This window comes from Malaclemys terrapin, chromosome 16 (genome assembly GCF_027887155.1).
Source record: "Malaclemys terrapin pileata isolate rMalTer1 chromosome 16, rMalTer1.hap1, whole genome shotgun sequence".
In the NCBI taxonomy this organism is placed as follows: domain Eukaryota; kingdom Metazoa; phylum Chordata; order Testudines; family Emydidae; genus Malaclemys; species Malaclemys terrapin.
Window position 1 is genome coordinate 15,459,860 of NC_071520.1, and position 13,629 is coordinate 15,473,488.

The 13,629-nt window shown below is 43.8% G+C and overlaps 1 protein-coding gene across 3 annotated transcripts in view; it reads right to left on the reverse strand.

Moving 5' to 3' along the window:
- YDJC (YdjC chitooligosaccharide deacetylase homolog) overlaps nt 1-13,629 on the reverse strand; it is a 75,707-nt gene that overhangs the window by 25,717 nt on the left and 36,361 nt on the right. The gene's annotated exons all lie outside the window — the stretch shown is intronic.

Sequence of the window (13,629 nt, forward strand, 5' to 3'; positions counted from 1 at the left end):
CAATAGTTAGCAGCGATTATAAGGGACCATTCTAGGTAGAGTGGCCAGAAAACACCTCCATCCATTTCATCCTCACCCATAACAGTTTTACAATCAACAGCAAACACTTTCTCCAAACCACGGCCATTAGGGTTACCATATTTCAGCAAGCAAAAAAGAGGACGGGAGGAGCCCCGCCCTAGCCCCGCCCCCGTCCTGGCCCTGCCCCCGTCCTGCCCTAGCCCCGCCCCCACCCTGCCCCTCCCACTTCCCGCCCCCCCAGAACCCCCAACCCTCCCCCCGTTCCTTGTCCCCTGACTGCCCCCTCCTGGGACCCCTGTCCCTAACTGCCCCCCAGGACTCCACTCCCTATCTAAGCCTCCCTGCCTCTTGTCCCCTGACTGCCCCAACCCTTATCCACACCCCCACCCCCAGACAGACCCCTGGGACTCCCAAGCCCCATCCAACCACTCTCCACCCCCTGACAGCCCCCCCCCAGAACTCCCAACCCATCTAAACCCCTGTGCTCCCTGTCCCCTGACTGCTCTGATCCCTCTCCCCACTCCTGCCCCCTGACAGCCCCCCCCAGAACTCCCAACCCATCTAAACCCCTCTGCTCCCTGTCCCCTGACTGCTCCGATCCCTCTCCCCACCCCTGCCCCCTGACAGCCCCCCCCAGAACTCCCAACCCATCTAAACCCCTCTGCTCCCTGTCCCCTGACTGCTCTGATCCCTCTCCCCACTCCTGCCCCCTGACAGCCCCCCCAGAACTCCCAACCCATCTAAACTCCTCTGCTCCCTGTCCCCTGACTGCTCTGATCCCTCTCCCCACTCCTGCCCCCTGACAGCTCCCCCCCAGAACTCCCAGCCCCCCACTCCGCTCCTTGTCCCCTGACTGCCCCCTCCTGGGACCCCCTGCTCCTAACTGCCCTCCAGAACCCCACCCCCTACCTAAGACTCCTTGTTCCTTGTCCCCTAACTGCCCCCTCCTAAGACCCCCCCCAACTGCCCCCCAGGACTGTATCCTGACTGCCCAAAACTTTCTCCACTCCCCCCCAAAAAGCCCCCCCCCGTTTCTTGACTGCCCCCTCCAGAACCTCCCTGCCCCTTCGCCTGCCCCCCCTTACCCTGCTGCTCAGAACAGGGTGTTGGGCTCTGTGCGAGCGGAGCCCGACACCAAAACCCGGTCCCTGGCCCTGCACAACAAAACCCGGTCCCTGGCCCTGCACAGTGCTGCCGGACCGGGTTGCAGGGGAGAGCTGCCCCTGGCTCAGAATGCAGGGCGGATCCGGCTCCTCTACAGCTGCTCCTGAGTCCAGCCCGGGACTTCCCTGCAGCCCTCCCAGCCGCTCGCTCTGCCGGGGGAGGGGGGAAATCCCGGACATTGTGAGTGCTTTACAAATTCCCCCCGGACGCTATTTTTAGCACGAAAAGGAGGACATGTCCGGGTAAATCCGGACGAATGGTAACCCTAACGGCCATAGACATAGGAACTAGGATGGCGTCCCAATATGCCAGCCTCTTCCTGGGCCACCTTGAAGAAGAATTTCTAGACAAATGCACCACATAACCAGTGATATACCTGAAATACATTGATGATGTTTTCTCCACTGGACAGACGACTTAAACTCCCTCATAGATTTCCACTATAACTTCAACAACAAACTCACATCCATTAAACTCTCTCTGGAACACTCCCACACTAGCATCAACTTCCTGGACACCACAATCAGCTTCAATAATAGAACCCGACAGACAACTATATATGAGAAACCCATGGATCACCACACCTACCTTCATAGATCCACTAACTACCCCAAACACACCAAGAAATCTGTTATCTACAGCCAGGCACTCAGATATCACAGAATATCCTCCAAGGAGAAAGTCCAAGATATACCTTAACACACTTAAAACCACTTTCACCAAACAAGGACACTACACCAGAGAAGTAGATTGCATCATGGAATAGGCCACCCAAATACCCCAAGAAAACCTGTCCTGCTTCAATACAGAAATAAAACGCCCTCTGCCTACATCCCCTAGTTGTCACCTACCATCTCACACTGGAACCATACTGGATATCATCAAATACCTACAATCCTTACTCGATGGGGACCCCATCCTGAAATAAATCTTTCTGAAACCCCGCTTCTGTCCTTCAAACAACCCCACAACTTCTCCAAGCTCACATCAGAAGCAAGCTCCCCACAGACCAGGACACACCAACTCAAAGCAGCACCAGACCCTGCCAGAACAACAGATTCAAAACCTGCAGACATATTGACACTGCTACAACGATCCACACCCCAAAACAACACACCTTTCAAAATCCATGGGTCCCACACATGCCTATCACAACATGTGGTATACCTCCTCCAGTGCACTAACTGCCCCAATAACAACTATGTGGATGAAACCAGACAATCACTATGCTCTTGAGTGAACTCATACAGGAAAATGATAAAACACAAAAACACCATATCACCTGTGCGCGAACATTTTTCACAAAGCGATTTCTGTATATCTGACCTGTCATCCTCACAGGAAACCTGCACAACAGTTTCAAAAGATGCGCCTGGGAGCTTAAATTCATTACTGTGCCAGACATCAAAAATCATGGACTGAACAGAGACACTGGATTTACTACAACAATATATAACCCACTAACCCCCTCTTTTTGTCCTGTGACAACAAAGGTATTAACAGGCCACTCTACCCTGAATGGTCTCTTACAATATGTGTGAACTACTTTTGCTTAACAATCTGTTCCACCTTGGATTTTGCTTTGACCCTGGGAGTTCCTTTCCCACACCTAAAGAAGAGCTCTGCATGGCTGGAAAGCTTGTCTCTCTCTCTCTCCCCATTGGAAGTTGATCCAATAAAAGATATTTTATTTACCTTGTCATTGTTGGTGGGCATTTCCATAGAACTCATTGCCATAGTACCTGAGCATGGCGGGTGTCCTCATTTATACCAAAAGGGCGGGGTGCTCCTAACCCAGCACCATGGTACGAGACGGCAAGAAGATTGGATGGTATTATTACCAAACTTTACTCCTGAAACTAGAAAACACAGGCACCTCTCCTGCTTTCCTGCTTTGTTATGAATGCAAAAACTCAGTCTACATTTATGCAAAGATGCACTAAAATGCTGGATGTTTCCAGGGACCTTAGGCTAATTTTTTTTTTCCACAGCTGAACCTGGGGCTGATTTATGGTTTCACATCAGTTTGCATCGTTGTACAGCTTTGTCACAAAACTAATTGAAATGCTCTGGTTTCAGCTGAGTTTTGTGTTGCATTCTCAGGTTCATGAGAACCTGAATCCCACCAGTAGGAAATGCATGTTATTCAGAATGAAAGAAACCCCTATTGGATCAACTACACTGGGCTTCCTAGAGCAAATCCAACTGTCCAAACTCTATCCAACAATACAGTAGGTAGGCCCCCAAATGCTGCAGACTGAAGCTACACTCCTCGCCATCTGCTAAGCTCTACAGGGCCACTAAGATCCATGAAACTGAAGCTCTTGTGTGCTAAATCAACCAACCAATTATCAAGAAAACCTGAGTTATCTGAATCCTCACATTTACAAAGGTCTTGGGTGTCCTGTGAGACATTCATAAAACTGAGGTTATACTGTATTTAATATTTTCTGATATGACCTTGGTGTATATTTCCCCCTGTTGCACCCCAACATGCCCCAACGGATTCACATATAAAACTATTCCCAAACACAGCCTTACCATGTCTGGGAAGTGCTTAGACACTACAGTAATGAGTGGTATAGAAAGCCCTGAAATAGACAGATAGATAGAATATCCTTTTCTCCCAGACAACATGCCCACAACACTCACCATACAAAGAGATGATTCCCTTTCTCAGACCTACTGATGAAGTTAGATTTGTACCTGCAGCTGTAAATGGCATGACTAGTGCAATCACACGAGATGTTTTCTTTTGTTTCCTCAGTGTAAAATGAATCAAAATCTTCTTTCACTGGCACATTTGGTTCATGAATTGCCAGGGTAGCCGCTCAGCCCTGTTTTTTACCTACCTTTGTCTGTTTGCAGCTCTGAGCTTAAGTGTTGATCTAGTGCTGAAATCCAATCCAACAGACCTTAATCAGGAAGTGCCTAAACTTCCTATCCTGGGATGGGGAGGGGCATTGGGTGGAATAGATAAGTGTCTGGGGGAACATAGCTTAGATCACAAGCTACCATTTAGTATGGATTCAGGCCTATCCCTTATGTTGTATGTAAAATCCTATTTCTCTGGGCTTTTAACTGCTTCTTTTCCTTAATACAGAGAGAAAAAAGGTTTAATAGATTGTGTGAATAGTCCCAAAAATGTTGAGTAAGACATATTATCAATGTTCTCAACTATGAAGGTAGGAGACCAAGTTTCATCAGTGTTCAGTGAGCCTCATCTCAGTTGTTAGGATTGTCCTTAAATGTTCAGACTACTGCTGTACTCTTCTTGCATAGGCCAGAAGAAGAAGTAGCAAGATTAAATAGAGTAGCTGGTGTTGGACTAGGGCAGGGTTCTCAAACTGGGGGACGGGACCCCCTCAGGGGGTCGGGAGGTTATTACATGGGTGGTCGTGAGCGGTCAGCCTCCACCCCAAACCCTGCTTTGCCTCCAGCATTTATAATGGTTTTATAAAGCATTTATAAAGTGTTTTTAATTTAAAAAGGGGGGGGTCACACTCAGAGGCTTGCTATGTGAAAGAAGTCACCAGTACAAAAGTTTGAGAACCACTGGACTAAGTAGAGGCTAACCAAAGTACTCCATTGTTGTGTGCGGGATCCTGTTAAAATTGCCTGTATTTAGACAAATCCCTTTTGGCAGGTTTCTCCAGGAACCAAAAGCCTTTTCTCAATTCTGTGGAATCCGAGGATAAGAAATCCAAATCTCAGGGAGTTCCTTGCAGATGCTGATGTTGTTTAGAGTCATTAGCCCGACAAATGACTGTATATGGACACAACTCTCAGAGAGAAAGAGATGAGACATGGACACACCCAGAAAACAGTCATTTATGTTTGGGAGAGGGCGAAAGTTAAACAGGAGTCAGTGGAAAATGGTTTCCAAAAGGAATGTGTCGTGTGAGCAAGCTTCCCACAAAGGAAATGACCATCTAAGGATATGAGGGGCCATTTAAGGATATGAGGCAAAAATCTGTTGGATGATTTAGTTGGGGATTGGTCCTGCTTTGAGCAGGGGGTTGGACTAGATGATCTCCTGAGGTCCCTTCCAACCCTGATATTCTATGAAAAAAATCTTGTCCAGCCCCGGAGCACCCACGGAGTCTTATGAGGAAAGTTTTTTAAAACTGGGCATGTTTAATCTTGAGAAAAGAAGAGTGGGGGAGGGGGAGGGACCTGAATACAGTCTTCAAATATGTAAGGGTTGTTATAAAGAGGATGGTGATCAATTGTTCTCCATATCTACGAGACGTAGGACAAGAAGTAACAGGCTTAATCTGCTGCAAGGGAGATTTAGGTTAGATATTAGGAAAATCTAACTCTAAGGATAGTTAGGTACGGAACAGGCTTCCAAGGCAGGCTGTGAATCGCCGGCATTGGAGGTTTTTAAGAACAGGTTGAATAAACACCTGTCATGGATGGTCAAGGCTTATTTGGTCCTGCCTCAGCACAGAGGGCTGGACTTGATAATCCCTTGAGGTCCCTTCCAGCCCTACATGTCTATGATTCTATAAGATGACCTGAAACGAGTAACTGTTAGCTGTTATATATGGGCACCTTGGGGAGGGGAACTGAGCTCTAATCACAGGGGAGGCAAAGCTAGGATTAAGTAACAGCTTGGGGACAAGGTTTTAGACAGAAGGAGCCTGCAATTTTCTTCCTCAATCAGTGCCACAGAAGGGCTGTCAGGAGCCATTATGGACAGAGAAGAGCAAAGAAGGTTGCTAGGCATGCTGTAGTAACACAGGTTTTATTCTTCTTATTTTATTTATTCTTCTTATTTATGTTTTATTCTTAGGCCCCAATCCTGCAAAGACTTTCATGCAGGTTTAACTGGAATAACTCACATGCTTAAAGCTAAGCATATGTTAAACCTTTGCAGAATCAGGGCTGCAGGAGGTAGAGCTACACCTTAAGAGACATTTATCGTTTGCCATTTTGCCCCCTTTTGAAATCTTTTTTTTCCCTCTCTCTCTCAGCAAATTGAGGACATTTCTGAATCCCTTCCATGCCGCCCCCTCCTCCCAGAAATCACATCCTGAGCTGATCCCAAGGCTACTACCCTATGCCATGAGAAAACTAGCCAGCAAGGACTCTTATATATTGCACGTATTTAACCAAGCACAAGTTCTTTACTCCATTGTGCTGGGCATTAGCTTCAAAGAGGCCAGTTCTACACTAGAAACTTTTGCCAGTATAGCAGTGTCAGTTAGGGGTGTGATTTATTTTATGACAGTCCTATACCAGCAAAAACCCTAGAGTAGACTGAGTAATAGTGTCATAGAATTGTTTTTGACAGTATAGTTTATTTCAGTCAAGGAACTGTTATAAGGTATACCAGCAAAAGCATTTCCCCTCGATATAAACTGTATCTACACTAGGGCTTTGTCTACACTACAGACCATACAGTGGCACTGATTGAGGAAGAAAATTGCCACTGTAAGCTTTCCTGTGTAGCCACTCTATGCTGGTGGGAGAGAGCTCTCCCGCCAGCATAATTAAACCACCCCTAACGAGCAGTAGAAGCTATGTCAGCAGGAGAGCGTCTCCCACCGAAAATAGCGCTGTCCACACTGGTGCTTTTGTTGGTGAAACTTATGCCGGTCAGGGGGGTTGTTTTTTCACACCCCTGACAAAAATTTTATGGACAAAAGTGCTAGTGTAGACAAAGCTTAGGGGAGTTTGCCGATTGTAGCTATACTGGCAAAACTTTCCTAGTATAGATCTGGCCTGAGCAACTGCATATTAATGTTACCCCTGCTCTTCTTGCTGTCTTGGGGTCTGTCTGATCAAGATTCCATCAAAGTTATTGGAAAGATTCCCATTGACTTCAGTAGTTTTGGATCAGGTCCTTCTTATGACACTATGCAGGGAGGGAGGATGTCTGAAACAAAGCCCAGATCCTGCAAAGGCTTATATACATACTTAACATCAACCTTGTGAGTTATTGCACTGAAGTCAATGGGACTACTCACACGCTTAAAGTTAAGCGCATGCTTAAGAGATGTGTTGAATCTGTGACATGGCTTGTAAGCTCCTTTGTTCTTTTATCTGTATTGGGAGGCACCTAGTACATGCCGAGCACTGTCAAATAATAAATAACCTTTTCAGCTTTAGTGGCAGAGAAATTGTGAGTGATGATAGGAAATTGAGCGCTATCAGTTTTACGGGGAAGGTGCTCAAACACAACATTGATAGGCAATAGATTAAAACCTTAAGACAGACAGAAAGCGAGACCGACATTTTAAAATGCATAAAGAACTGGAGTGACTATAAGCCAAGCATGTGACGCAGCTAGAAATATATTTTTAAAAAGCACTTTTATTCCAAGCTGCTTTCAAAGAGCATTCTTTATATACTGTAAGTTAGTAGACTATCCATTACACTTGGTGTATTATTCCTATCAGTATTTAATTGTGTGCCGACTAATGATCAACAGGATGGCAATTTGCCATCAATAAGTAATGAAACGTTTAATATGTTTTTATCACCTTGAAAAATTAGTCTTCTGAGTCTTTAATCGTGCTGCTGGTTCTAGGATCTATTGGTTTGTCAAAAGATAAACAGGAATATATTACTCCCAAGTACTCTAGGCTTTTAATTACGAGCAATCAGAGTAAAACAAGCTGCGGCAAGTAGGTGGACTAGGTATTTGTGAGCAAACAGTGACATTGGGCCCAATTTTCAAACTCGGACACGTAAGTTAGGACACCCAGTTTTGCCTTTGGGTGCACGGATCTGCACTCAAATAGTCCAGGAGAGGGAGGATAAATAGTCCTTGGATAAAGCACAGGACTGGAAATCAGGAAACCTGAGTTCCAATCGCAGCTGTCACAGATTTACTGAGAGACGGTGGAGAAGTCGCTTAAACTTGTCGCTCAGTTTCTCAACCTGCTGCATGGGGATATATCACCTCCCTCGCAGGACAGCTGGAGGCTCATTCCTTAATATTTGCCAAGTGTTTTGAGAGCCTCAGACGGAAGGAACTATAGACATGTTGTTCTTTCAGGTGCCAATGTGAGTGCCCAGATGGAGAACTGAGACCCCTAACAAAGCCCAAGTTTAAAAATTGGTCTCCTCATTTTAGACACACGCAGAACAGGTATTTCTAGGGACTTTAACTCAGGTCTTTGTGAATGTTAAGTTTTAGTACTTGGAGCACCAGGCTGTCCATCAATGTGATCATGTCTGTGATACCTTCATTACCAGGCTTCTCAAATTCTGTTTTGGGCCTTTGTCTGTCTCTACATGCGATATGATTGTCCATAGCCCATATCCTAATATCCAGACATCTATTTGCTGTTTCCAAAATAGCAAGTTTTGAAAAAATACCCAATCTGCATTTTCCAGGGTGGATCAAATAGTAGTGAGTCTGGTTTTGTGAGTTAAATCCCTCAAGCGTTTCCTGGGCAGGCAGAGCTTCTTGGCTAGGAAGATTATGGCAGAAGCGACAAGTGCCTGGGTGTTTCCTCTCTTGATTTTGAGGGGTGAATCATTTCAGAAGCATAAATGAGTTCTCTCCAGTTCTTCTTTAAGTGGGTAGTAGAGGCCTGTCTCTCCTTCCTCCTCCCCTCATAACCAGCTCTCTGTCTTTGCCCACACCTGCCCCTTGCACACTTCTCCCCTCCCCACAACCACCTGGCTTGGCTGTTCTTCCCTTCCCCACACAGCTAATCTGCTCAAAAACATAATATTCCACATTGACTTTACACTGAAAGGGCTCTAGGCTCCCCTAGCTGAGGGCAGGACTGGTGGTGGTGGGACTATACAAGCTCGCTCTCCCACACAGGTTGTAAGGACCTAATCCGACATGCAGCCAGGACTATCACATCTATTGAATACAGAGGGCTGAAGTTGTCTTTGACTAATAAACTCATTCATGTGGACCAGCTACAAAACCTTTGGCCCAAATGCAGATGTGCTGCATAAGGTGGTGTAATGTACAGACCCCCTTTCATTCCCTCAGACTGCCTTAGCTCAGCTTACACACACAGCTGAGGAGTAAAGGAGCAAACTTGGTGAACTTAGAATCATAGAATATCAGGGTTGGAAGGAACCTCAGGAGGTATCTAGTCCAACCCCCTGCTCAAAGCAGGACCAATCCCCAACTAAATCATCCCAGCCAGGGCTTTGTCAAGCCAGGCCTTAAAAACCTCCAAGGAAGGAGATTCCATCACCTCCCTAGGTAAATTACATGCTAAGGAGCTAGAAGAAAGTGTAAATTTTAGACTCTTCCACTCTACTTTAAATAATACTAGCTTCTTCCAGCTTCTAAGCATGTAAATTACAATCAGTGTCCTCAAACATTGGTAGAGTGGGAGTAAATACACCTCTACCTTGATATAACGCTGTCCTCGGGAGCCAAAAAATCTTACCGTGTTATAGGTGAAACCGCGTTATATTGAACTTGCTTTGATCCACCGGGTGCGCAGCCCAGCCCCCCGGAGCACTGCTTTACCGCATTATATCCAAATTCATGTTATATCAGGTCACGTTATATCGAGGTAGCAGTGTAGATCTAGGGGAAGCATAGCCTAATTTACACCATCTAACACACTATTTCTGAATTTGACCCTCTGTGCAAACACCTGCTGATGGAGGGCTGGAAACCTTTCTCCAACCAAGCTGAGAAATCTCTGTGAGAAAACTTTATTTCCTGTGAGCTAACATTGTGTCCTCCAAAAGATAAAAGCTAGTGATCTGTCTGGTTTGTGGTCAGGACAAACAGGGGTCTCAGAAGCATAAAATTACAGGGGACAACCAGTAGCTTACAAGAGAAGATTGAGGGTCCAGTAGTTAGGACACTAGCCTAGGACTTAGGAGTTCTGGGTCAAGTCCCTGCAGTGCCACAGATTTCCTGTGTGACCTTGGGCAAGTTACTTAGCTTCTCTGTGCCTCATTTCCGTCTGTAAAATGGGGATAAATAGCACTGTCCTATTGCACATGGGTATTGTGATGCTAAATGATTGTGAGGTACTCACATACTATAGTAATAAAGGCTATAAGTACATGATCTAGATAGGCAGAAGAGCTATATATAGTTTGATTGCCAATTGGATTCCAAATCTGTCCAAGAAAATCTAATTGCACTGCTCCTCCCAACTTTGTTTTGGGAAACTCTCAAAAACATTTATGTACAGTTTTCTTGTTTATTTGTGTTTTATTGCTGTGAGCTCTGGCTGTTGCTAGCTTACCCTCCAATAACTCTGAATTGTCTGCATCACAATATTGTAACAAATTGCAAGCAATCTGCAAACTAGCATTAATTTGATGAAGAAATTTGTGACTGAATGTGAACAACAAATATGCTCAAGGATTTTGTGATGTGTTTGGACGATTCACAAGCAGGGGGGAAAAAGGTGAAATTCATTGCAGAAATAATTCTCTGTGAATTATTTGCCCATTTCGACCTAACATGCAGCTGAGCAGTTTTAATTTCTTCCAGTAGATGGCAGGGTTGCACATAAATACTAGTCAGTTAAGTACACTATTGTCTTCCAAAAAACACTTCAAGGGAACTTATTCAAGAATTCAACTAATTCTCCTATGATATTATGAGACTTGTGGAAATCCAGACGTTTTGGTGTGATCACAGATCAATCATAAACATACCAATGAATAAAGTTCCTTGGCTTTCAGTTTATTTCTTTAACCAAACACTATTTTATCAAAGCTTAGTATGCCTATTATTTAGGGCTGTCAATTAATCGCAATTAACTTACACGACTAATTCAAAAAAATTAATTGCAGTTAAAAAAATTAATCACGATTAATTACAGTTTTAATCACATTGTTAAACAATAGAATACCAATTCAAATTTATTAAGTATTTTTGGATGTTTTTCTACATTTTCTAATATATTGATTTCAATTACAACACAGAATACAACTGCTCACTCTATATTATGATTTTTATTACAAATATTTGCACTGTAAAAATGATAAACAAAAGAAACAGTATTTTTCAATTAACCTCATACAAGTACTGTAGTGCAATCTCTTTATCATGAAAGTGCAATTTACAAATGTAGATTTTTTTTGTTACATAACTGCACTCAGAAACAAAACAATGTAAAACTTTAGAGCCTACAAGTCCACTCAGTCCTACTTCTTGTTCAGCCAATCGCTAAGACAAACAAGTTTGTTTGCATTTACGGGAGATACTGCTGCTTGCTTCTTATTTACAATGTCACCTGAAAGTGAGAACAGGCGTTCACATGGCACTTTTGTAGCCAGCACAGCAAGGTATTTACGTGCCAGATATGCTAAACATTCGTATGCCCCTTCATGCTTTGGCCACCATTCTGGAGGACATGCTTGCAGGGTGATGATGCTCGTTAAAAAAATGCATTAATTAAATTTGTGACTGAACTCCTTGGGGGAAAATTGTATGTCTCCGGCTCTATTTTACCCGCATTCTGCCATATATTTCATGTTATAGTAGTCTCGATGATGACTCAGCACATGTTCATTTTAAGAACACTTTCACCACAGATTTGAAAAACGCAAAGAAGGTACCAATGTGAGATTTCTAAAGATAGCTACAGTACTTGATCCAAGGTTTAAGAATCTGAAGTGCCTTCCAAAATCTGAGAGGGATGAGGTGTGGAGCATGCTTTCAGAAGTCTTAAAAGAGCAGCACTCCAGTGCGGAAACTATAGAACCCAAACCACCAAAAAAGAAAACCAACTTTCTGCTGGTGGCATCAGACTCAGATGATGAAAATGAACATGTGTCGGTCCGCACTGCTTTGGATTGTTATCGAGCAGATCCCAACATCAGCATGGACGCATGTCCTCTGGAACGGTGGTTGAAGCATGAAGGGACATACGAAACATTAGCACATCTGGCACGTAAATATCTTGCGTCGCCGGCTACAACAGTGCCATGAGAATACCTGTTCTGACTTTCCAATGACATTGTGAACAAGAAGTGGGCAGCATTATCTTCTGCAAATGTAAACAAACTTGTTTGTCTGAGCGATTGGCTGAACAAGAAGTAGGACTGAGTGGACTTGTAGGCTCTAAAGTTTTACATTGTTTCCTTTTTTAGTGCATTTTTTTTTACATAATTCTACATTTGTAAGTTTAACTTTCATGATAAAGAGATTGCATTACAAGATTGTACTTGTATTAGGTGAATTGAAAAATATTTCTTTTGTTTTTTACAGTGCAAATATTTCTAATAAAAATAAATATAAAGTGAGCACTGTACACTTGGTATTCTGGGTTATAGTTGAAATCAATATATTTGAAAATGTAGAAAATATTCAAAAATATTTAAATAAATGGCATTCTATTATTAACAGTGTGATTAATCATGACTAATTTTTTAATCGTGACTATTTTTTTTAATTGCTTGACAGCCCTACTATTATTAAATTACCATTATACATAGATATTGTTTCTGTAGACTTAGGTTGGAACATTTTTGTAACACAGTCAAAATGCAATAGGGAAGTTGTTTTATTGTAAATAAATAGCACTATTCATAACAAGTATGTGGTTGAGGCACATTCTTTCCATAGTTTTGTTTTACATATAATTGAGGAGTGCTGCAGAGGCAGGAATTTCAGGTTTGCACGGTCACAGATAAGCAGGTCTGAGACTGATAAGGAATGCAACAATGTTGGTAAGGGAAACTGACAGCTCACATTCCCCTTTCTTAATAACATTGGCACTGCTGATTGCCAATTTGCCCGATATGGCTACAGACTGGCCAATGGCCTCGGTAGGTAGTGTAACTTTTTTAGAAAGCCTCAGAGGTCAGGTGCTTCAAAGGCATCCAGCCCCCACTGGTGTTGCAGAGCATGTTTAAGTTGAAGGTATTGTTATTCCTTCTTTGGGGGCTTGGGGCCAGTGGGAATCTCCCTAAAGCGAGGCAAGAACATGAAGGGATCATTTTCAATTATGGGGTGAGTGTTCAAAATCCCTTTTTTTAATCCAATGGGGCCACAGAATGGGTCTATGGGCAACTGAAATTTTGTAGTGACCCCAGACTGAAGACTCTGAATATAATAAGGGATGGCTTTTAAATTTAGAAGCAACCAGATACTAGGCTTTCCTATAGCCACAATTGTGACCAACTTCTCCCTAGGGAAACAGTAGAAGTCTGAGTTTAGAACTGATCCTAATGGTGGTGGGGCTACAATTTCCTCCTCCACATACAAGCAGGATCCCAGAGCTTGGTCTCCAGCCCATGCCAGGAATTCTGCACAGCAATGAAACAGCTCCACAGCCCGAGCTCCACAAGCCGGAGTTGAGTGGCAGGGGCCAGCCACGGGTTTTTCTTTGCTGTGTAGACACACCCTTAGTGTCCCATAAGATTGCTTGGGAGACTTTTGAGGATCTGGGCTTTAGGGTCTAATCCAAAGACTATTGAAGTCAATGAAAAGACTCCCACTGACTTGAAAGGTCTTTAGATCAGATTTTTAAATATGTGCGT